Source organism: Cuculus canorus, chromosome Z (assembly GCF_017976375.1).
Source record: "Cuculus canorus isolate bCucCan1 chromosome Z, bCucCan1.pri, whole genome shotgun sequence".
Taxonomy (NCBI): Eukaryota; Metazoa; Chordata; class Aves; order Cuculiformes; family Cuculidae; genus Cuculus; species Cuculus canorus.
The window spans coordinates 6,992,507-7,017,076 of NC_071441.1; positions in this window are offsets into that span (position 1 = coordinate 6,992,507).

A 24,570-nucleotide genomic window follows, 5' to 3' on the forward strand; every position below is an offset into this window, starting at 1 on the left:
TGAGCCTGATTTACTGGCATAAACCCTGCCTCAGCTTCTTAGAAGGGAATCAAATCATATAGCTGAAACTTCTTCCTGTTGTGCAGATTTCCAACAGTACTATCAAGTTCTAGTTCAAAAACAATGAAAGCCACGAAAACAAACAATGTGGCTATGTTAATAATCATGACTAGGAGTCACAGAACTAAGAATTAATTCTGTTGTCTTCCAGTTAGGTTGACAATTATTACACCAGACGTCATGTGTAACATTTTACCCTACCTTTGAGATCTGTTCAGCAAAACGTGGAGACATGGCTACGAGAGCATTTTGCCCTTGCAGGAATAGTTGCTGCAGAGCAGTAACTTTGCTGCTGCTGTGTTTCCTCCCCAAGTGGAGTACACGACGTTAGCCATTTGCCGGGCAGCTGAATACCAGAATGCCTTAACGTGAGAAATTATCCTTCTTTCCAACTACTCATTAAACAATAAGAATTTCATTAAGCAACAGAGGCTTTCTCTTGCCACCAGCCTACCTAAAGACACATCATCCTTCTAGTGCTCCCAAAATACTTGTGTGGGTGAACAGTGATAGAAAAAGACAATTACAAGCTCCCCTAGAATTTATTTCTCGCTGAGGAAAGCAGGTAACCAGCCACGTACTGCGTTGGCTTTCAAACAGTCCCAAAGTCAGTCTTACAGCCTAGTGAAACAGTATCTTGCTCCTTAGTTTTCACTACTTAATATATTTTCTTTTAACAGCAGAAATTCATTATAGGTGCACGTCACTTGGAATTAATAGTAGTACTTATTCTAGATTTTTTGCTTTTGTTTACTTGAAGTTAGTTTGATATGCTGTTACGTAGTTACTTACTGCAAAATAATGCGATTAATGCCACTTCCCGGGGTACACCTAAGGGAGGAAAGAGGGAAAGACTTCCAGGAGAGAGGCTGGGATCACAGTGACAGATATGTGGGGAAAGAGATTGCTGATAGAAACAAAAATTAAAGCCAAGCTTTGTGAGTGAATGAAAGATAGAGGAGATATATGAGGTCTGACATGCACAAAAATGAGACTGTGCAACTCTTCTTATTTAACAAATTAAGAAAATAGACTATCATCACCTTCAAAACAGTTCCCTTCTGAGTTATCACACATCTGCAATACAATGCTGCCAACTTTCAAATCAATTCCACAGCTCATTTTCCAAAAGTTGTACATCTCTGTTGTTTTTCTTTCACGACTCCTACCAACAAAAGATGGGGTTCTTTAAGCACTGACTTGGGTGGGTGCTCAAGCACAGTGGTGTTAATAGCCAAAACCTGCTTTACTGACAAAGTGTTGTGGGCTGGCACATTGTCTTTATGTTAACTTGCTGTTCACTCTTGCACACCGATGTTTTGCAGCTGAAGGTAAGAAAGTGTCTGTGTTTGTGTGCACTCATACTGAGCGAAGCGATTGAGTTAAGCCTCGTCTCATGATGAAATCTTAGAACATGTCCTGTAACAGGCTCTTTGTCCCTCCACTCCCACTCTTGGTTCCTGAGCTACAATATTAATATCTATAAACTAATATATTTTTGTGTTGGAACTCACATAAATACTAATATTCATACACATATCTGTATTCATATTGCCATTCATATCCATAGAAAATATATTTGTATTGTGTTAAAATTAATATACATACATACCTATTCCTTTACAAAGTAAGATATTGCACAAAGTTGCTGAACTGTGAGAACAGTGAAGACAAGGACCCTCCTTCTTACTGGAGGCAGGAATTGCTTGCAATTCAGTTGAAGTTCTTTATATTCATCTTCCTGTTTAGTATACGTGCCTTTTTGGTTGCTTTGGAAGACACCTTGTTTTACAGTGATTTCTAATAAAACTTGTGTTTGGGCAGGCGAACAAATTGGCACGTGAATAACTGACTGGTCCATAATGCTCCAGGGCAGGGATTAAGAGTTTTGACTCTCCTGGGAAGCCAGTCACTGTGGAGTGTCTTGGAGCTCTGTTCTAGCACCTATCCACTTTAATACCTTTATCAATGACCTGGATGAGGAGAGAAAGTCCACCTTCAGCAAATTTGTCAATGACCCTGAGCATGGGGGTATAGTCAATACACTTAAAGGTAGGGCTGTCACTCAAAAACTTCTGAACATTTCTGGAAGATCTGGTCTGAATGTTTCATTGAAAATAGTTGCATTTATGCCATTTCCGTTTGTTTCTTCTACAGAATCTGATTATAGTACTGTAACATTAAAGGTTTGTTAAATGCTCGGATATTTCTTATTTTTAAGGGTATGCTCACATCAATCTCAAAATAAAAAAAAAAAATGATGTCTTCGAAATCTGTTACTTTTTCTACAATGAGAGAAGTTCTGGATACTTCTCTTGCTTGTTGCCTTGAAGAAAGCCTTTTCGATTAGCAGGGTTCAAAGATTCTTGAGCACATTAAATCCTTTCCTCTGTTTCATTCCACTTAGGTCTATATAGCAGGACCCTTATAAAAGTGAGATCAGGTTATCTGGTCTGTGGGTGACTGCAAATGGTATCTCACAATATCGTATTTTTTAAAAAAAGCCTGCCTGTTTTGTTTTCACATTTAGGAATGTTGTTCCATTAAGTGAACACGGCATTTATTTACATACCTTATATTACATGTGAGTTAAATTACTGCTATATTTTTGTGTTTATGCTTTCTGTTTAAAGAAGGAAAATTTGCTTTAAGAAAATGCCAGAAAGCTGCCATTTGACAGAAGAATAGTGAGAGAAAGGAAGAATTGAAATCTGTAAGTCTTAATTTCCCTAATGATTTCTTCTTCTGCTCTAGAGCGGAATGTGCCTGAACAACCCCTATAAATAAGATCCCTCTTAAACTGGACATTTAGCTTCTATTACAGTAGTTTCCTAGTGGTGCTCTGTGTTTTCATATATATGTGTGTGTATATATATATACACACACACATATATATATGAAGATTCAGCCGTAGCTTCAAAAACCAAGATAATTTATCAAAAATTAAAGAAATTATAAGAGTAATTAGCAGCAAGCCAAAAAGAGAGAGGAATGATGGGGGGTTAATTTTTTCATTCAGATTTGTGTTTTGAATACTTTAATATACTGCTTTTTTTTTTTGAGTGCTAAGTTCTTGAGTGAAAAAGGCTAATTTATGAGGATTCCCTTCCCATCTCCATAACTGTATTTAGAGAAAGGCTTGGGAAGGTACAATTGCGAGATACAACAGCAGAGGGGAAAAAGCACAGAAATGAAATTGTCAACCACCCAGCCATATGAAATGAATGGAAATCTGAATCCATTTTATATATCTGAATTATAAATGCTTTTTCCCAGTTGCTCTTAACTACATGAAACCATGGAAATCTACTTGGAAAATTGCTGAAGTATGTTCATTTGCATCCGATAGGTAAAACAGAGGTATCTGCCTTACGTCTGTAATGTCTACAATCAATGGCCAAGCAGAAGGTACTAGAAAACAAATATTTTCGGTCACAGAAAACAGAAAGATATCAAAGTGTGCAATTTCTATTTGACCCAAACCATCTTTGACAATAGTCACAGTAGGTCACAAGATCAAGACAGTGAACTCATCTTTTTCAGCAGGTTTTGGAAGTTTTTTTGCACATCTATAACCTTACCTTTAATCTTTTTCACCTAATTTTCATGCGGGGACAGTAGATTTTTTTTTTTTTTCTTCCAGCAGTGAAATATCCATACAGAATTACACACCTGCCTTTATAAATAATTGAATGAGAACAGATGTACTCACTAATAACAATTACTGAGGTGATAAGAGGTTAATAACAGATGTGGATACTTCCACCAATACAGGATGGAACACACGTTGAAGCAACCTATCAAATTTGCTTTCATTCTGTTCTTCAACATGCAGAATAAATAGAGAACATGTTGTAATTATTTACAGGGGAAGTATTTTGTGTAAAGATAATTTTAATTGAGATACTCATTATTAAAATGCCAATTAACCTTGATTTTCCCTTCTTTATTATTATTTAAACTAAGCACAAAATAACTTTGGTGCAGATGTAGAACTGTGAAACATTTAATGAGGTAAATTGCTTATGGAGCTCTAGTTTAATTAGTTTAGTCATTTTCTGTCAGTTCTAATTGCAAAACTAAATTCTCTGCATTTGGCAAATATCACATTTAGTATGAACTTTTCTTTCATAGCAATTAGCTCAACGTTCAATGACCTTATTTGTGTACAATTGTGACTTAATTTATGTTTTGTAAGTAATTATTTTGATTCTTATTTCCCCATACAAGCTGCATCAGTTTCAGTTTATTTTATCAATTCAGGACGCATTTTCAGCAATTTATTTCAAGTGTATGGAATGTGCCACATAATTATTTATCAAAATACCTGAGAGTTTGCATTTTCACTTCTTTTGCATGAGAATTCTATAAAACTGACATAATGACATCTTTTCTAGCATGAGATTTGTTTCCCTTTAGCTGCTTTCAGCACACTGGATTCAATTAAGAGCACCCGGCATCCTGGCAAAGGAAGGTGGGATACCCACAACACTGCCACCAACTGTTCCCTTTGGGACAATAACCTCCTTTCAAATCATCATTAATTAAATGGTTGTTCTCTCTACCACCATATACCTACCACCACCGTCACTAAATTTTGTTGAGTCAGTGAAAAGGTGAAATTCCATTATCCTGCACCTAGGTTAAAAAACCCGGAAATGTGTCAGCAGAAAATGCCTTCTCCAAGGAAGGAATGAACAATAGGATAATCTCAGTCATTCCATTTTGCTGGTATTGTCTGTGCCTTTGTACACTTGTCTTCTGTTTATTATGATTTGGTAATAATTCTTGCATCCTAACTGTTTAAAAAAAATCTACTTATTTCAATTAAAATATAAATATTTAAATAAAAATAGAATTAATGTAATTATCATAATTGGTCATTAGGTAAGTACACTTCGACTAATTCTCAGAAAAAATAAAATCACTGTCACAGGGGTTCAACTGGCAGGCAAGTGGAATGTTCCCTCTGCCACTTGGAAACAGCTCCTCTTTCATTCTTCTCCAGTAGCCTGGCCAGTCGAGCCCAAACCTTCTTTATAATGACTGTAACATTCCTCAGTTATTGAAACAGGGGATGACTAACCCGTCTTACAGAAGCCAAATTCGTTTTGTGAATGCATTGAGATGGATTCATAGTTATTTACATAACTGGGATAACATGTGATCGGTAGACTGATGGAATTGGGAACTGATGCTGCACATTCTTGGCTCGAGGAAGAGGATTTCTGTCAAAATTGACAGCTTTAGCTGAACACAGCACTGCAGAACCTGCAGGTGTTCAGTAGTTCTCAAAAATCTTACTGGCAATAAAAATGTATAAAACATTTTACCTCCCTGGCAGGTTGAGGAAGGAAACATGCTTCACGGAACTTGATCTAGCCCGTTAGTGTGTGCTGTTCACGTAGATTATGAAACACTGTTTTTTGTTCACTCTCAGCAAGCTACCTCTCTCAACAGACTGCCAGGTGGTGTACTGGTTTATTCTACAGGATTTGAATTTGCAGCCCCATACAGAAGGTATTTAAGTTCTTTGAAGGTTAAAAGTCAGAAACAATAATGACATGATCCACTTTCATAAAGAATTTTCATTAGAACATTCAACAATCTTCTGGACAGACGTAGGTGGCAGACAACTGACTCAGATACTGCTATGTTCTTTAATTCATCCTGAGTTTCTTAATGATGGATATATTCTTTCAGTATAAAATTGCTTCCAACATGCCACAAAGAACTTCCCCCAAATCTACCATAACTTCAGTCTTAACCAAGTTTTGCCTAGATATTGAAAAACTGCAGTCACATCCTTTTAAAGCATCCAACTACCAGCAAGGTTTGTTTTAAAACAAATGAAAAAAAAATTAAAAATAATTTGAAACAACTGATATGTCTAAAAATTACAGATTGGACATGGAATCTTAGTCTACCAACAGGAAGAAACCAACCAAACTTATCGTCTTGATGCCTCTCTGCGTCATATCCTGGTCAAAGCAGAATGCAGACAAAAATAGCGAGGTGATAGCTAACACCCGCAAAGCAAGTTATATTTGTCATAGAAGTTTTACCTCAAAAATGCCAAAATAGCAAAAGCTGGTCAATATATGAAAGGCTGTCATAATCATCTGATGATTTCTTTGCTTCCCTAAAAACAATAGGCAGATTTGCATTTGTGAGAGAGGTTGCAGTCTTCCTATGAGAAGCACTCAACATTCTTTTGAGACCTTGACCTGCTATGAGGGCTGCAGTAAAGCGGAGGAATACCACGTCAGAAAATTCAAGGAGTGTGTTCGCCATTAATTGTCTTGGTAAAAGAGGGGTTATAGCAGGAGGACTGTTTTGTGCCAAACTGAGAATACAGAATAATTGATAAATGAAATGCAGTGTTTAAAAAACAGTCACATGTAGGGCATTCAGAAATTCTTTGTTTTCCATCATGTGCTGGAATGCATCGGCTACATACCAGAAAGATTGTGATAGAATTCTTTTCCCTTGCTTCAGAAGAGTCTTTCTAGGAGTGGGTCCATGAAGTTGCTTTGTTCCTATACACTTCTGAAAGTGAACAACTGTAGGCAAAACCTACAAAAATATGGAAAGGGAAACTATGATTCACAAGAGGTAAACTCAGCAATCCAAAGAATGTTTTTTTTCTATGGTTTAACTAATCAACTGAATTGTCAGTGTTGCATTTAGTGTGATATTAATTAATTAATGCAAACCATAAAACTTGTTTCTCCTAATAATATGCCATCTTTGTGATTTTAATATCAACAGAAATATGTCAGTGTAAGTAAATCAGCTATCTGATTAACAATAATTTTAGAAAAGAATCAATATATAAATTCCTTATCTTAAAGTGATTGTTATAAATTGTTGTTTTTATTGTGGTATTGTTTGCCTACTACCTTAGAATTTTAAAAACTCAAAGATCATGGTGTTTTTCAAACATCTACAGTAAAATTATATACAACAGAGACTATAGATTGGGCTCAGGACTTTGCTTTCTAAAGGCCATCATACAGATGAAGTTTTTATTATTTTTTTTTTCAAATATTGCTTTTCTCTGAATTAGGACAAGAGTAGGCACAAACCATATTTGAATCACATACTCTGAATATATAGAGAATTACCTGACGAAGCCACTTAGGGTTTTAAAAATCTACAAACAACATCCCAAGAAAGGAAGAAAAAAATTGTTCTGGATTTTTTTCCCCTTTTTTATTGTAGGAATAGTATTGCACCATACTGGAAATAAAAAGAGCTGTTCTGCCCAAACTGAAGCTTACATTAACGTGAGTTGAAATGACATATATTTATCAAGAAAAAAATTAACTTTTATGTTCCAATACGATGACAAATCTTTAAATAAAAGTGACTGTTACAATGTAAGTAATTTCACAAAATGTATACCTTTATGATATAGATAGATAGATAGATACAGCTATTAAATCCAAAACATCCATTGACATGAATTTTTGCTGTAGGTAACATACCACCCATTTGTCTGTGAGTAGACTATGGGTGAATTTGTTTTCTACTTTGTAACTGTAACTTCTCTGTTAATTAACTGTTTGTGAACCTTACTCACGTTAAGTAAACTAATCCAAGATGTAACTAGCTTTGAAATGTTAGCACTTTAAGAAGTACTAAGTCCTTGCTGAAGGAGGTCTTGAAGGTTACAATTTTTTAAAATACACTCCTCAGTTTAACAAAGGGATATTTAAAGCATGTAGGAGTCTAGATATCCTTATTCTCAGTACTGCATGGATATTTCAGAAATCATTGATCTTTCTTTTTTTGTTGAGCACTGTTGCCTTTTAATTCAAAGAATTTTTAGAATCTAGAACGTTATATGCAAATATTTTTCTGATATAATAGCAAGAAAAATTACCCACAATGGTGAAACCCTATAATAACCTTATTCTATTGTTAGAAACAGTGTCTTTGACTTTTCAGAGCCAACACTTTCCTTTTTCTAGATAAGACAAATAAACTGACTTTTTTCAATGATTGTTTCATATCAGGATGATATTTCTTTTGAGCCTTACAAGCAAGTACAGTACATTTGAACTAAACTTTTGATCTAATTGTTCCTATACAAGTTGTATTTAACATCTTTGATCTCTGATTTAGTGATCTAATCTGCTGTATAACTCAGCTTTTATTGATCTGTTCTCATGCTGAGCAAATCAAGTCTCACTTTTATGGGAGAGATTGAAAAAGATAGTAAAACTGCCTCTAAGACAGCAGTTTAAATCTGTGCAATAACAGTGCAGGCAAGAGATAAGACTTTTATTACACTGCCAAACTTCACATGAACTCCAAGTGTCATTAAATAGGTATGTGTCATTTACCACATATATTTATTTTACTAGATAAGTTGGTAACCACCCGTTTAGATTTAGTGGAGTACCACATTTTCTTTGCCCCATCTTCTTTACCACAGAATCTATTTCTGATACTCAAAATGCATTTGAATTTTTTTTTTTTTTTGGTGGTATTTTGCATGCATTTCAGATTTTCTGTTCTCATGCAATTTTCAAAAAGGATTTTTGAACTTCCTTTTACTTGACTGAATTCCAAAAGCAATTTGTAGCAGTTATACAATTGGGGCCTTTTTTAATATGCTAGTCTCTTATGATAAAAGAAGATTAATCCTCATATACCCAGAGCCTTTCAATCACACTCCATAACGTATGAGTTTTGTAATGTCTAGTGTTATTACATTACTAAGCATGGAGAAAAATAAAAGCAATGAAAGTGCTGTATCTCAGCTTGATGTTATTGAGCGTAGTTTTACTTTAGAGGGTTTTCTATTGTGGTATTTTTGCCATTGTTCCCTGAGAAGAAAGACCTGATGAACACGCTGAAAATGTACACACTATGTGCAATGGGTGACACTTTTCTCTCCCATACAGAGAACAGTGGCAAAACAGAACATGCTTGAAAATAGATTGCGTGAATTATTTTTTTTAACTAATAACCTGGAGTCAATCCAAGATTACCGATTGCATCCAATGATTTGCATGTCTATTAATTACATGATCCTGGTGAACTTTCTATCTTCCTTTCTGAAAGTTGAACTTTTTATGATATTGAGCCCATGAAGTCCCTTAAGTAGATCATGTAAAGTTACTCTTTGCTTATACTGTCTGTAAGCATAGATGTGTAGTGACTGCACCAAAACAAGGAGAGGAGGGAATGTCGGGCAAAATAATGTAATATTTTCCCTTATTGAAATCAATGGTGAAGAGGAAGTACTGTGAACAATCTCTAGTATTGATTGTAGTGAGGTCATATGAACGAAACATATGTTCCTGTAAAGGCATATTCACGTCAGTCAGATCTATTTACCTATTATCTTCTGTTAGTAGCTTCATTTTCTCGAGGCAGCTGAAGGACTGGGTTTTGCAAATGAGAATATGAACAATGGAGAAATACAAATCATGTCTAGAACAAACTATTCAAATCTGAATTATATATCATCAACTTTATGAACACAGTTTTAATTGCTTATAATTTAATATCAAGTGTCCAAAGAATTTATAAGACAACATATTGATTATATAATGTATCACTCCAGAGTTGAAAGGTGTAGGGACACCATTGAAGTACTGATTCTTCTCCCTTCTCACTGCCAAACTCAAACAGACAGCGCTCTTTCATCTTTTCTTAGGTTGTCATATGGGAACAATTAAGCATTAACCATGATAAATGCCATTAATCTTGATGTACAGTCTCAAAATACTCAGTTTTAAAGTTTCAGTTTCTGACTGAGATACCAGGATTTCCTGACTTTAGCCAATGCATTTAACATTCATGTTTTAGGCCATAATACATTCCAATTTATATTTCTTTTTTAATTATTCAATACTGTGATGAAGATCATAGCCATAAGCATGGAATAAGAATGTCTGGATTGAGAGTGGTGGGAAGCACACTATGACGAGCAACTCAGAAGTAAGAGAGCAAAATTATTTGTGAAGACTAGATAAGACTCAGAAGCAGTGGTTCAGGCTTATAGGATTGAAAGAACTCCAAGATTTCTAGCTCTGTATTATTTGTGTCTGTCAAGATTTCTGTCTTCATCCACCTGTAGTGAATGGGTCACTTAAAGGTTGTTAGTTATTACCTTGATCTGAGAGATTGAAGTCTACCTATAGTGTGGATTAGGTACAGTTTTGGTGAGAGGAGATTGGGGGGTTTTTATCTCTTTCCTTCTCCCTATCTGCATTGATCAATGAAACAAATACTACCCAGTCAAACTAAGTCCGTAACCGGCTCCACGTGTTGCAGTCTTACTTTTGAAGGACAGAGCTGGCAGCTTAGGGCTGTGCAATCTATCTTTTTAGGGCTTTGGCTTGCTTTTTAACATCAAATGCAAACTCAATTAGTAAAATACAGTGTTTATCATTGTTACCACTGACTCAATATCAGCTAGGTCGCAGCAGCACTAACCAAAAGGCTAAATGTTAAGGAAAACCAGCAGGATAATTATACTAGAACACTGACAGTCAATGGAGTTAACAGAGCTAATATGTTTTAACAAAACTAGGAATTTATAAAATTATCTTTCTAGTGCCAGCAGAGCGTTACAGAATACAGAATGAAGATATTAGTGCAACAAATCTGACCAAGCCCTGAAATCAAGTTGTGCATTCATTCAGGAAGGCAGCCTGCCAGAGGAGTATCATCTTGATTTCTCAGCAAACAAGTTTGAAAAGCTCCTGATGGCATCAGCCTTTTGGCTGCCAAATCACATACTGCTTTGTTAAATTCAACAGCAGCCTTCTTCACACACTCCTTTTTAAAAGAAAGAAAATGTGTTGCAATTTCATTCTTTTTGCTTGAATACCTGAAAATGCTAAATGGGAAATTTTAGGTATTAGGCAAGGTTTGCTTGATAATTTTCTTTTTTTTTTTTTTTGATTAAAATTAAAGATGAATCGATGCTTGAGCAAAAACAATTTTAGTAGGATTACACATGACAGCATGAGGTCAAGTCAGTTATTTTATGGCAGAGAGAGAATGATCTGATTTCCATTATTAATAAAACTATAACAAGCATGGTGAAACACGTCTCCTAGATGGCAACCCTGAGAAGGAACCTCTATGTGCAGACAATTCTGTACTTCAGCTATTCAAAACTTCTCTGCCAATAGAATTTAGGAAACCTAGCAGTGAAAAGAGGCATGCCAATCAATACTGAGGGACCCATCCATCTCTCTGGTGGAGGTGTGAGAATAATAAGACAGAAGCCTTCAGCAGTGCTGAGCCACATGGGACTGACAGGATATCTTTGGTATCTCTGATTCGCAACCTGAGGGTCATGAACCCAGGGTGTATAGTGAGGCTATTTTCTAGGGAATGCAAAAGTTTCCTTCAGAAAATGACCGTCTATTTAAATCTGTTTATACACTTTCTGACTGAGAAGATAAGTGACAGGAACTTTTTCCCTGACTGATGAATGTATGAAAAGAAACTACGGTGAGAACCTGAGACAGAAAGGAAGAAATGGTGTTATTCCTCTTCCTCCCACTCTGTCCAGAAGAGCAGAACTGTGAGAGGTGCTCTACCAGCAAAAGCAAATATTCTGTTTAACAAAGGCTCCCCTTCAAAAGGCCAAAACTCCTCCCAGTCGTCCACTGACCTGTCTATGTGGGAAGTGCTTGCTGTGTCCTGTTATACCAACATGCCTGATTTAGGCAGTCTAACATGTACCTACTCACAAGAAAACATTTTGTAACTGCCTCTTTTGGGGGAGGAAATGCCATCTGACAGTGGGGGCAAATTTCCTTGTTTCCTCTTCCCAATCCCCTCACTTTGTAGGTTTTTTATTGTATGTAGAAAGATAAACTCTTTGAGATGGCAAAAGTCTCAAACTTTAAATAGTACTGAAAGAAAAAGGGTCTACATTACTGGGGAACTTCTAAGAACTAGTTAATAAAAATAAAAGCGTTACTCCACTTCTTTACTTGCAGAGAGCTTGTAAACTCTCTGAGAGTTTTTGATGGGCAAAATATCAATGGTGAATGGAATAAGGTTAGATGACATTTGAATAATCTGCTGTGTTTCTCTCTATCATATGTAGAATCTAAGAATTAAAAGTTTCAAAAAGTGAATCTTAAAGGTATCTTGCATAATGTTTTTAATTTTATTATTTTTTTTTTCAGGCTAACTTAAATAGAAAAAATACAGTTAATTAGTGACTGAATTTGTCTTCTATATGTTATATTTCCTTATTGCATGCAGGATAATAAAACTTGTTTTAAAGCAAAACATTTTCTTTTTTCAAGTTTTAAACACTAAATTTCACTACAATGTAATGCCACTAATTTCTTAAGTTCAGTTGCTGCATCATTCAACAATTGTTATGAACATCAGAATTGTTACTTTATTGTTTTCATGTTCACTTAAGTGTTTCTTGGAAATGTAAATGAATAGTGTTTGGTGATCACAGTTCAGTTCCTAGTAAATGTCCACATCACAAAACCACTACACTTAATTTCATATGATTGATAGTCTCTGCTTAACTGAGACCTAGAGCTGAGTGAGACTGGGGACTTTATTACCTCCCATTCTAGTAAGGGTGGTCCAGCCAGGTCAAAGTCGAGGTCAATAGTAGAACAGAGAAAGCAGTAATTTTGCTTTGAAACAGACTACTCTTCATGAAACAAAGAACTTCACTTTCCAGCACTGTTTCATCACCAGAGATAATCTGTCTAGGAATGAAAATGTTTCCGATAAATATTATCTTCTTCACATTCTGCTTTTAATCATCTTAAGTGTAACGTTTGAAAAATGTTTCAGTACTAAATGCCCACTGATTTTGTTTGGAAGACATATTTTATACTTAATTCTGAATTCGCGTGTTTGATATGAGCCACTGAGAATGCTTTTGTGCCTTTCTCCTCTTACTTGTTAAAAAAAGAAATACTTGACATTTGTTTAAATTTTTCTCGGGATAACTGGAAGTTTTCTGAGCTTACTTGAAAAAGTAGCTATCTACATAAAGTTTCTGAAGTATCAAAGTAGTTGAGAAAGGTAGTCAGACCCTTAAAATATATTTTTATGTACTACGTGGATGCTTAATACTGCATCTATGATTAGTTTTGCATATAACAGAAAAGTCCATTAACAATATGTTATAATGCAAAGGAGCGTGAACAGGAAGACTGGGGCACTCTGAGAAAACCAGAAGGAGGGTAATCTGGTGAGATGAATTTGATTGTGCATTATTTTTTCAATTGCTAGACATTTCTTTTATATTAGAGCCAAAAATAGGATGCAATGACATCATCAAGAGTTGAATCACAACTGAAATAACTCATGTTATTCACTTTCCAAATCCAAAAATGAATGTAAGTTCAGAAGAATTAAATTTGTAGTTAAGTTGTAGTGAAGATAGATGGGTGATAACTAATCAGGCATTCAAATTTTCTTTTTTTTCCAAGTGGGGAAGTCAACACTTAAAATTGGAAATACTCTGTATCGCTGGGATTTTGATAGTCCCTCATTTTTAGAATATATTTAACTGCAATATGTGCTTGAGTTTTTTCAGTGAATGAATTTCACTGCAGCATTTTTAAAAGAAATAGTAGCTGTTTTTACCATTTGAAGTAGAAAACCTATGTGAGGCTTTATTGAACCAAGATTCTGTATCTGCAGAGCCAACCTCTGCTTACTGAAACTGTGGGCTGCAGGGAAGCTGCTCAATGAAAGAATAAAAAGTGCCGTTGTGTTTCATTTTCTTCCACTTACGTAACAGAGATTCAGGTACAATGGATGAGAAGGTGCAACACATTAAAATCCAAATTCCAGTTCTTATTTTTTATCTTATCAATTGGATTTTATATTTGGCTTATTAAAAAATAAAGAAGACTTTTGAAAATATTGGAACACAGGTCTCAATTAGGTACACTTAGGTAGAAGAGGCATTTGTATGGTTCTTTGTCGCTTCTTTATTTTTGATGTGTGATCTTTTTTTTTAGGAAACTCATGGGGTTTTTTGGTAGTTTGTGCTGAAAACTTATGAACATACGGGTGATTTGCCTAGCAGGGAGATCATCCAATTCAGTTTTAACACATTAAACATATCCTGATTATCGTCATTGGATCATGTCCCTGAAATTCAAGAACAAGAGTTTTAAACTGAAGCAGAACATGAAAGTTAGCATAATGAAAGGAATCTCTTTCCTTTATTCTACTCTTTCCTTTTCCTCATCCTCTTCTCGTTATGACTGAGTACAGTCTAGCTCAGTAAAAAATGAAATAAATATAGTAACATAAGTAGACTGAAACAAAAGAGAACATCTTTTTGAACTTGAAGGAAAACATCTTTCAGATGAGATGTCTTTAATAAAGGGAGTATGGACACTGCATAGACAATCAAACAAGTTTTGTTTGGATTTTCTTGCTACTGTTTCAAAATGTCTATGCTACTGAAAGTCTTACAGAGGGATTAACATTAACTGTTGATAAAAGATCAAGAAGACAATATGAAATGGCCTCACTTTGTAAAACTAAGGACTTAGTGTCTGAAGACTTCTGGAAACAAAGCATGATCTGCAGTGAATTGGAACCAGATGGAGGAGGGAAAACCCCAAGTCTAAGAAGTAAACATTAATTGACGTTATAGTGAAGATCAAAAGATCCCATAAACCATCTCCCTCAAAAAGGATGGAGAAAGCTCAGACTGGAAACTACATTTATACTTTGAGATCCCTTTCACCCTTCTTAAACTAATTCCTGGTACAGAAGAGAGGCTGAGAATTGTATGACTTCAATATAAGGTAATTTATATAAATATCACAGAAAAATAACTTGATTCATCTTTGTATTCACTTAGGTTTACAGGAATGTAGCTTTGACAGCAATAGAATAATATCATTGTAACACGGGGAGTAGTGCTGCGAGTAATTAAAGCTACAGCGGATTGGTGGTGTCTTTTTTGTTTGGTATTGCTTTTTCTGTTTTATTTCCCCTATTGAGTTATACTATAGAAATGGCAGAAAGTAATCCTCCTAGCAATTCTGTTGGTGATTCTTTTGAATGGATCCTTACTCTAACTGAGCTTCAGTACTTCTCAGATGTTTTCTTCCACCTTTTTGATTTTCTTCAGTTATGTTATGTATTTTTGCAGGAAGCAAGCCAGTAAGGAATGATACCTGAACAAATATGATGTGCTCACTTTTTTCAAAAGTTTTTGATTGCATTGACAGGCTGGGTTTGGCACGTGTTTTTAGAAACACATAGTACTTCATAAATTCTTGTAATTTTGTAATTTGGCAAAAGCTAGAGGAAAGAGATAAAATTGGAGTTTATATTTAGTTCATTCATCCCTGCTTCTATAATAAAGCAGCTAATCATTCAAAGACGTATGTTCTTACCTTGCATTATATACATCAGGGCCTGGAATTATTTTCAAAATGTTAAGTTAAACATTCAGGTAAATATTTAAAGATTACATCCTAAACAAGAATAATGAATTAGTTTTATTTTAGAGTATAATTTTCTATTGTTTCTTCTAAATATTTTCTGAACCTCAGGAGTAATTTTTTTGGCATGAGGCTTTTTTTGACACCTTCCCAGGCCAGGCAATTTGTATGTTAACTTTATTGTTTCTTCTTTCCTTAAAGTAATAACTTATTTTATCATATTCTGTAAGTTAATTCTGGTGGTTTGGGGGCATTTTCATTCCGAAGAATGTAAGTATTCAACTTAAATAAAGATTTCTACAGACTGACTTTAAAAACATATGAAATGTATTTGAAAGAGTTTCCTATATTAAAGCAGCCAGAAAGCAGAGTTCATGTAGAGCCTTCTTTTTATATATTATTATTTAGGAGTTAAAACATGAAAATCATGGTTGAGATAATAAGATAGGGTGTAATATTTAGTCAATAAATTATTTTTTAGTGATCTCAACTTTTCAGAAATGTACAACTCATGTTCCTTGGTTTAAAAGTTTGCTGGTTTTTTTTATCATTTAATGACTTAATGTTAAAATTACGCGCATTATGGACAACATACTGCTGAATTATCCTACAATACTAGGAAAAATTCTAATATTCTAAGTCTTTTATGGTTATTAGTTTTGAATATAGTTTTAATTTTTAAGGTCTACTATTGGATTCCTAAGATAATCTGTAAGTTAACTTCAAAAAGAATAACAAAAAGAAAAAATCTTCAAAATTAAGAAAATATTTTCAGTGAACAGCACTGAAACTAAGCAGTAGTGTCACAGTTAGTATGATTCACATGTTTTGTGGTTAATTCATGAATTTTAAACTACTTTTAATGTTTATTTTCTTTTACTTTTCACAGTACTGCAAATCAAACAATGTCAGGATGGATTTAATTAACCAATGTTTTGATTACAGAGACCTTTTGCCTAGCCAAGAAAATCAATCTGGTGTTGAAACACTAGTGTATTCTGCATTATTGCAGCACTACAAGGCTACACACTTGGTTTGTCCAGAGCTAACACATTGCTGAAGAGAAAAAGTGAGTCATGCAAAGTCCCACTTATGGCATACCCATTTTCCTTACAGTCTTGAAGATAGATGCTGATTCTTACTAGGTTATCACAAATCTTTGGATCTCACCATACTGTAAGAGAACGGTCAGCAGTTTGTGTTCATGTATTTACATTTGTTTTACACTGGCTGTGATCAGCAAAGACCCTGAGGAACCTGAGTTCTTTCCCTTTTGGGCCACTCTTGTCCAACATGTCTCTCAGTCTTTGAAGTTGCAATTAGATTTTACCTCTATAACTAACACATCCTTTTAACTGCAGCCCTGAAGAATGTGCAAGAGATAGATAACAGGAAGAAGCAAAAACACAAGGGGAAGGTACACTTGAGGAATGGTCAATTTTGATATCCTATGGAGTTAACGCATTGGGAATGTGAATGTTCCAGACAACTCCATTGCTAAAAATGATATCAAACCCCATAGAGCTACTATCTTTCCTCTCATCACGGAAGGATGCTGAGGCCACTGAGACCTTTGGTGATGGCCAGAAAGAAACCACAGTCCAATGTATATGTGCTGGCCCAAGAGAGTTACCACTACAGAAGTAAAAATAAATGCCAGTGATATCTACATTTCACATTTTACTCTCCAACAAACATGGCACAAGTTAGTATGTCGCTAAGATCCATAGCATACCTTGCCCCACACATAGCATGAAATAAGGCATCATAAACCTTTCTTCCTCAAGGATTTATGAAACTATAGGCAGAGAAGGGACAACGGAAAAACAAACCCACAAGATGTTCATAGGACATGGCAGCAGGAGTGAGGGTGGATTCCTTCAAGGAATAGTTCAGAATAGTTCAGTTCAGAATAATTTTTGTGCAGGAGAGTGGATCAGATAGCATTGTCTGGTTGTTCCAGGTGTAAGGCAGGATAGGGAGAAACATAAGGTACAGCCTGAGAAGGAAAACCAGAGCAGAGTGCAATGAGTGACTGGGGAGAGCAGCAGTGTCAAAATCCAGTGGGAGATTTTCCCACATTCGTTATATTTATAAGGCTCTTCTGCCATATGGATTCACTGCATGCCACACCTGCAGTCACAAACGCCAAGGGCAATGACCCCCTAGAGACACTGCTTAATTGTTTATCAGTTTACTCCCACAGAGAGTAGTTGTACAACTTCTCTGCCAGAATTCCTGATGAAAACAGTTAGAAAGGTGTGTACTTACACATCTGTATATGCAATGCTTCTAGCAGCCTTTTAGGCAATTTCTGGGAGCTGAAAAATGCTGATTCCTAGCCTAGAGCGTGACAGCAGGTAATGCAAGGCAGAAATCCAAACTGCAGAATTCATGAAATCCTTTGTCGTGAAAAACAACAGACAAATCCAACATTGCCTTCAATGGGAAATTTGAGTCTGCAAGCTGTTAGGCTTTAAATACTGATAAGGGAAGGGATCTTGCACTGCATTTTGAAAAAAGTACAGTAAACACAATTCTAGTCAGAACAGGTCATTTAAAGTCTTTCCTGCCTGGGGCTTAACATGACACTTAAGTGCTACTACATGTAAAAATAAAAAGCAATTCAGAACTCAAAACAAACTGCTTTTTCTCCATCATTGGGGCTAAAATACCAAGGGGTTCCTGCAAGCAAGGGAATTACTGTCTTCAAAGATGTGTTGTTTTCATTGGATCCTCTCTTTGTGCGAGCTGAAGAAATAAATATTGCTTTAAAAAAGAGTAAATGTGAAAGTACATAAGAAAAATCTTCCATATATAGAAATGCAGTAAATGGGCTTCTCTTTTCAAGCTCAATATGCTGGGAGAGCCAAAGAAGCTTTTAGTTAACATGAAAACACTTTTTTCACCACTAAAAATTGCAATGCATTAATTTCCCTGAGCTTCTTTTGGAAAACCACTTTTTGCAATCTAAAATTTCCAGTTCTCACACTGGAAAAATGCAGATGTGAAACAAAATGTCTTTGTAACCAGGGTAAAAATACTTGTTAACAAGTTTAGTTTTTGAAGTTTTGAATTTAAATATTCCAACTGAATCTAAAAATTTCTTTAATCTAGAAATTCCAGCTCTCACATTGGAAAAATTGAAATGTGCAACACGGTGCCTTTATCCTCAGGGTAAAAATATTTCACCTTTGGAGCTGAAGTTCACTCTGATGAAAGTAAAACTCTGAGTCTAGCCATACTCCTGACTGTGAAACCACTGAGTGGAAGGCAGTGGCATAGATAATTCAGCAATACATGGAGAGGGACCTCTCAAGAAAGGAATGAAATAATTTTCCCAGTCAATTAAAATTTTGTAATTACTCTGAAATCAGGACAACATATCAGAATTGTGAGAACTATCCTGAACTTCTTTCTCCTATCTGTGTGAACTAAAATGTCTGATTTTGGTAATTTGGGACAACTTAGTTGTATCACACAAATGAGAATTTTCAACCTGAGAAAGATAAAAATAGGAAAATAACTTTTTGTTTAATTGATTACCTACAGAAATGGTTCCATTTTCCAACTTACTCCTGAATGTCATATTAATTAAAATGCAAGTAATTCTATTTGTAACTGCCCTTTAGTAGTATACTGAATATATTTGCTCAATGCCTGTCTTTGTTTACCTCAAAATGGAAAGATAGGGATGTCATTCCTGAAGCAAGTGCCACCTTGTTCCAGGTTAGAAACTAGAACCCAAGTTATCCAGCAAACAAAATTCAGATTGCATTTAGAGGGTCTACCCCGAGGGACAAAAAAATCAATTCATATTCTGTGAGTTCTTGGAACTTCTGCTGTAATTGTCACCTACTATCAACACTATAATAATAGCGCTCCTGTCTGACAAATTAGTCTAGATCCTTTCAAAGAGAAATTATTATGAATTCAGAAAATGTACGGGGCTGGAGAGATCATTTCATCTTTTTCTCTCTATCAGCTTTAAAAATAGAAGTTCATGTGAGTGAAGTAAACCTTGATCCGTTCAGCACTTCTATAACCACATTTTGTTTCCATAGTTCTCCAAGCAGGGGTGTAGACCTTAAGTAAATGGGGAAAAAATATATATACATATAAAGAAGACTGTCTGGTATCTCTTCAATAATTGATGATTACAGGGTTCCCCCATAAGAGTGGAAGTTCGAGAGGTGCAGACTTTCCACGGCTCCTCTTGTAGTTTGTAGGCATATTCCTCAGTATAATGTGAGCAAGTTTTGTGTTGGCTTTTAAACTAAACTTTTTCTACTAGAGGAGCTGGAATCACTTATTCAGGTATTAAACATAATTTGAACTGTGTAAATTCACCATCTGCCCACGCAGATCAATACTGAACTTTACTCATCCGGTTTCTTGGATGAAATAAGGAAGATTCAAGACGCTTCTGGGAGAGTTATTTCAAACAGGAAAGAAAAGCACAAATCCACTATTTACAGGATTGGACCCCCACATCTGAGCTGGGGTAGACCACCAGGATTGTAGCTACGCTCCTGTTACTGCTTGCTGACCTTGAGGCACTGGAGGATGACCGTGCAAAGGTGTTGTGGTTCCATCTTCTGGGTGAAGGAGGGAGTTAGGCTGGCTGGTTGGCAAGTGGGTACAGGATGACTATACAGGGATCGATTATAGGAGGCAAATGATGCCTTTCGCAGAGGAAAAGAGGAGGAATTACAGATCCACAAAGAACTGTGAAAAATTCTGTTTTATATCCATGGCTGTCAACATTAGTTGGCACTGGGTTAGGTTTTTGGCCTTAGTCTTGGCTCCTCCTTTCCTCTTGTATAGTACAATGTACATGATTTTATACCACTATAGGTTTTGTGAGCATAAACTCCAAGACTATTTGATCTATTTGCAAGATATTTGATGGGTGAGAAGGGGAATAGGATCTTTGACCTTTCTTTTTGTCCCTTACATCCTAATGAATACTCACACAGTCTCAGAACCCACGTTTCGGTTTTGGCTTGTTCTTTCCTTATGTCTTCTCATAAGCCATTTCTTTTCATTCTTTCCATCAATTTGACTTTTTTTTTTTTTCCTGAAACATTTCCTATTTGTCTTAGTGCGTTTCATATCTTCATCTTCAAATGCTATTTCGATTCTGCATGGCCCACGGACAGCACAATAACTCTGCTACTTCCAATGCAAACAGCATGCAAATGTAAGAAGAAAGCATAGGTATCATAGTAGAGAATACTGGCAAAGGAAAGTTTCTTGTCAAAGCTAAGCAATTTCTATATTTTCACTCCAGCAAAAAGAAATAGAGCATTAGTAATATGTTAAATTATAGCTTTTTCTCCCTTTCTTGTTACACAGAGCAGAATCTTGTCCCACCTGGAAATGCTCCGAAATCATGAAAGTTAAAAGTGAAACCCTTAGTGATTGATCAGACAGTTGTAAGGGTGGTGAATTTAATCATTTTTCAGGGCTGCCTTTATTAATTTCTTTGTTTTACTTATTATTCTCTTCCCAATATTGGGATGTAAAAAGATAATGACATGAATTTTAGAAGTATTGACACAACAAAGTAGTTAATCCTTTTCAAAGCCAGCACTCTCTATTATACAGTAACACATGTAGCGTATAATAACACACATTTGTGCAACATTTAGGAAATATATACTATTTACTTGATGGACTAAAGCAACTGCCTCAAAGCCGCTATGGTCTTTAAGATAAACGTGTGTTTTGGCATGAATACTAATTTTAAATACATATATTATTTACCCTATATGCTGTAATTACATAGTCTACAGTATAAATATATAGAAATGCGCTCTTCTTAAATAGATTTTTTGTCAAGATGGTTCATAACATTTCCTTCAGAGTCCTTGTGTCTATCATGTAAAGAAAGTACTTAAATGATAAGTCAATCTTTTTCAGCCACTTCTACTTACTTGTTTGGGGCTACTGGGAATGCTTAGTCCACTCTGGAATTTTAAGAGATTAGATCACAATAGGCAACACTATCAGCAAATTCTACTAGGTTATGCATGTGAGAAAGTATGAAATTTCTTGTTCATCAAGGGTTGTATACATCCTTGTGCAAAGTGTTAGAAAAATGACCAGTGCAGAGTGCTTCCTGAAGGACCCCAAGACCCTGATCCATCATGATTAACCCATATAGTTTACTTGCATGTAGATACACCAGCATTTTAGATGTGTAGAACTGTTTATGCATCAGGAAGTTATTAAATGATCAATGGAGAGATGCAGATACTTCTGAAGGTCCCCAGGGTCCCCCACAGTCCATGCAGAATACATGGCTGAATTACCTCTCTTTGGAAGAAAGTTTGTCAAATAGAACTAAATCCTTTTGATGAAGAGGAAACACTTTATGGTCCAGCTAGTATATGTCTGTAAATGTTTAGGGTTTGAGTGTGCACAAGTTTGTTACACAAATGCCATCAATTTAGATTTCCTTTCCTTTTTTTGCATCATGCTACTGCTGTGAACACATAAATGTTTACAGCGAATTTGGTGACAGCCCTTGCAGGAATATGCTTTAGTCTTTATCTTTTTAAGATATAAATCAAAGATATTCTGATTATATAAACAAAACAAATTTTTGATTCCTACACCAAATGCGTGGTAACATATGTTTGATTATTGGGTTTTTTTCAGTATTTAATTTCCACAGTATATAGGCAAATTGTCTGTGACATATGTTGTTCAATAGTTTCATTGGGAAAATTAAAATTATCACTTACACAATTAAATTGCACATTATTTGTTCAACCAAAATCAGAGCTTCTTTGTCATACAAATAGGCTCATTTTAAGGTGAAAAAGAATTTGTGAATGCCACGTTGTAAAGGTCATAAGACATTTGAGAAGGGAACCTGTTAGTACCAATGGGAATATAAATGGTTAGTAACATCTATTGCTGTGATGAACACTTATATTTTCATATTACTGACAGTCAGACATGCCTTTTCCTGCTATGTTGAACCAGAAACAATATGGATAAATTATTATTCATTGTGAATTAGAGTACCGGACTTCAGATGGCCTTTGCAACACAAAGACTAGTTTTTAAAAAAATAATTATTATTTGAATAATATAGAATGCATTTTGTAAACATTCATTAAAAAAAATGTACTACATTAAATGGACAATGAAGTTGGAAAGACACAAAGGACACTGAATAATTCAGCATATGACTGTCTTTATGTATACAGTGTGTAGAGCCTTGAACAATTCCTTTCTCAGAGCAACAAAATGCTAATACTGGACAGCTGTTATACTTAGAAAAGGAGCTCTTATTTGAAGACCTTTTTCTTTTTCTTTTTTTGAATCCAGCCCTCAGATACCTAAAAGTACTTGCAATCTCACTCAAAACAAAAGCCATTTGTTGAATAGCGGCTAGTGTTCTTTACATAAATGAGACATAACATGCTTTTGTACCACAACTAATTCAATATAAAAACCCCCTAAATTATATAAAACTTATATTGTAGAGGCATATAAATGACCAGAATCATTACTCTTAACATAAACCAGAGACAGTTTAACCTCTGCAATGTTTTATTGTTCTGTGTCAGAACAGTGTGACAGCTACTAATTGTTAGCTGTTGGGTTTTTTTGCCTGAGGGATCTGCTAAAGGAAAAAAAAAAAGACTCGGAGGGGAAGACAGAGGGAAGGTTACACAGTGTGCTATCAGGAATAAATATTTGCAAGACATCTTCACTACAAAGCATAGCTTTTAGAGCAATACAACCTACTTTTGACTCTGTGATCTTTCACACTGAAATATGCCAGCTAGAAAAAAGTCCCTCCGTTTAAATGAACAAAATGTAAAAGTAGTGTTAATGAGAGCAGCTCCATTTGTTTGAAACTGTCAAAGCCACAAAGAGTAAAAATTCAATAAACATAGCATATTTCTCAATGTTAGTTACTTGACAACATTCTCACTTTGAATGGTTGAATTCAATGGTAATGTGTCCATTGTCTCCATTGTCTCCATTGTCTCCATTGTCTACACTGGGCTTAAGCATAGGCCATAAAATATATATCTAACCCACAGAAAAACATAAGGCTGCATTTGTGCTTAGCTTGACAGTATTCTTTTTCTCAGAAAGAGGAAAAGATGAAAACTGTGAAAAAAATAATTAAAAGCATTACGTCCAGAATCTGAGTGATTTTGAAAAGCTCAAAGCCACTGGTCTTTAAAAAAAAAATACAAGGTATAGTGCTTGAGTACTGAATATTTAAGGAGTAAAGTTTCATTCCTATGAAATAAGAAAATAATGAAATAGTTCTCAAAAGAAATAGTTAAACTTTTTTTGGAAAAAGATCAATCTCAAGAGTCTTCTAAAAATCAAATGGTTACAATTATTGACTAAGTTGCCCAAAGAATATACTACATAGTGACTTAATCAAATATTGGCATATATGGGCCAAGAATCATTGCTGTTCATCATAAAATCAGCCATAAATGCCTCAATAATCCCCTTATTATACAATAATAAAATTTTAACAGATATGGAACTCAACACCACTTTCATTAAACTCACTAGCAAATCTTTCATTAATTTCACTCAGAAGCTGGCTGTTGTTTCTGTTCAATAACACAATTATTAACAAAGAGGCACCATGAATATATTTTTGTATTTCTTTTTAAAGGGGGAAACCTATAATTAAACTATCTTGCATAGTGTGTTTTTATTATATTTAAAACCATAGTGAATTGAAAACATCTTGGTCATTTTTTTAGACTTTAAAAGCACATAATAAGAGGCATATATAAGGAAAATTGGCTAAAATGATGGGCACATCAAAGATTTTGTAGATCATGTAACTACTACCCAAGGTTATAGAAGCTTGTATATTATTTGAAATACACAAAACTCTCCTTATGATGTCTCCAAATTACTGCTGCAAAACATGGGATAATGTTAGATCAGTGTGGAATATAGAAAAACATATCCAGATTGTGAAATTATCCTCCTCTATAAGGGACAGTTTAATGGTCTGAATGTGAACATGCAGTGCACATTTCTAATGACCGAGAGAAAAACATTACAGATATTC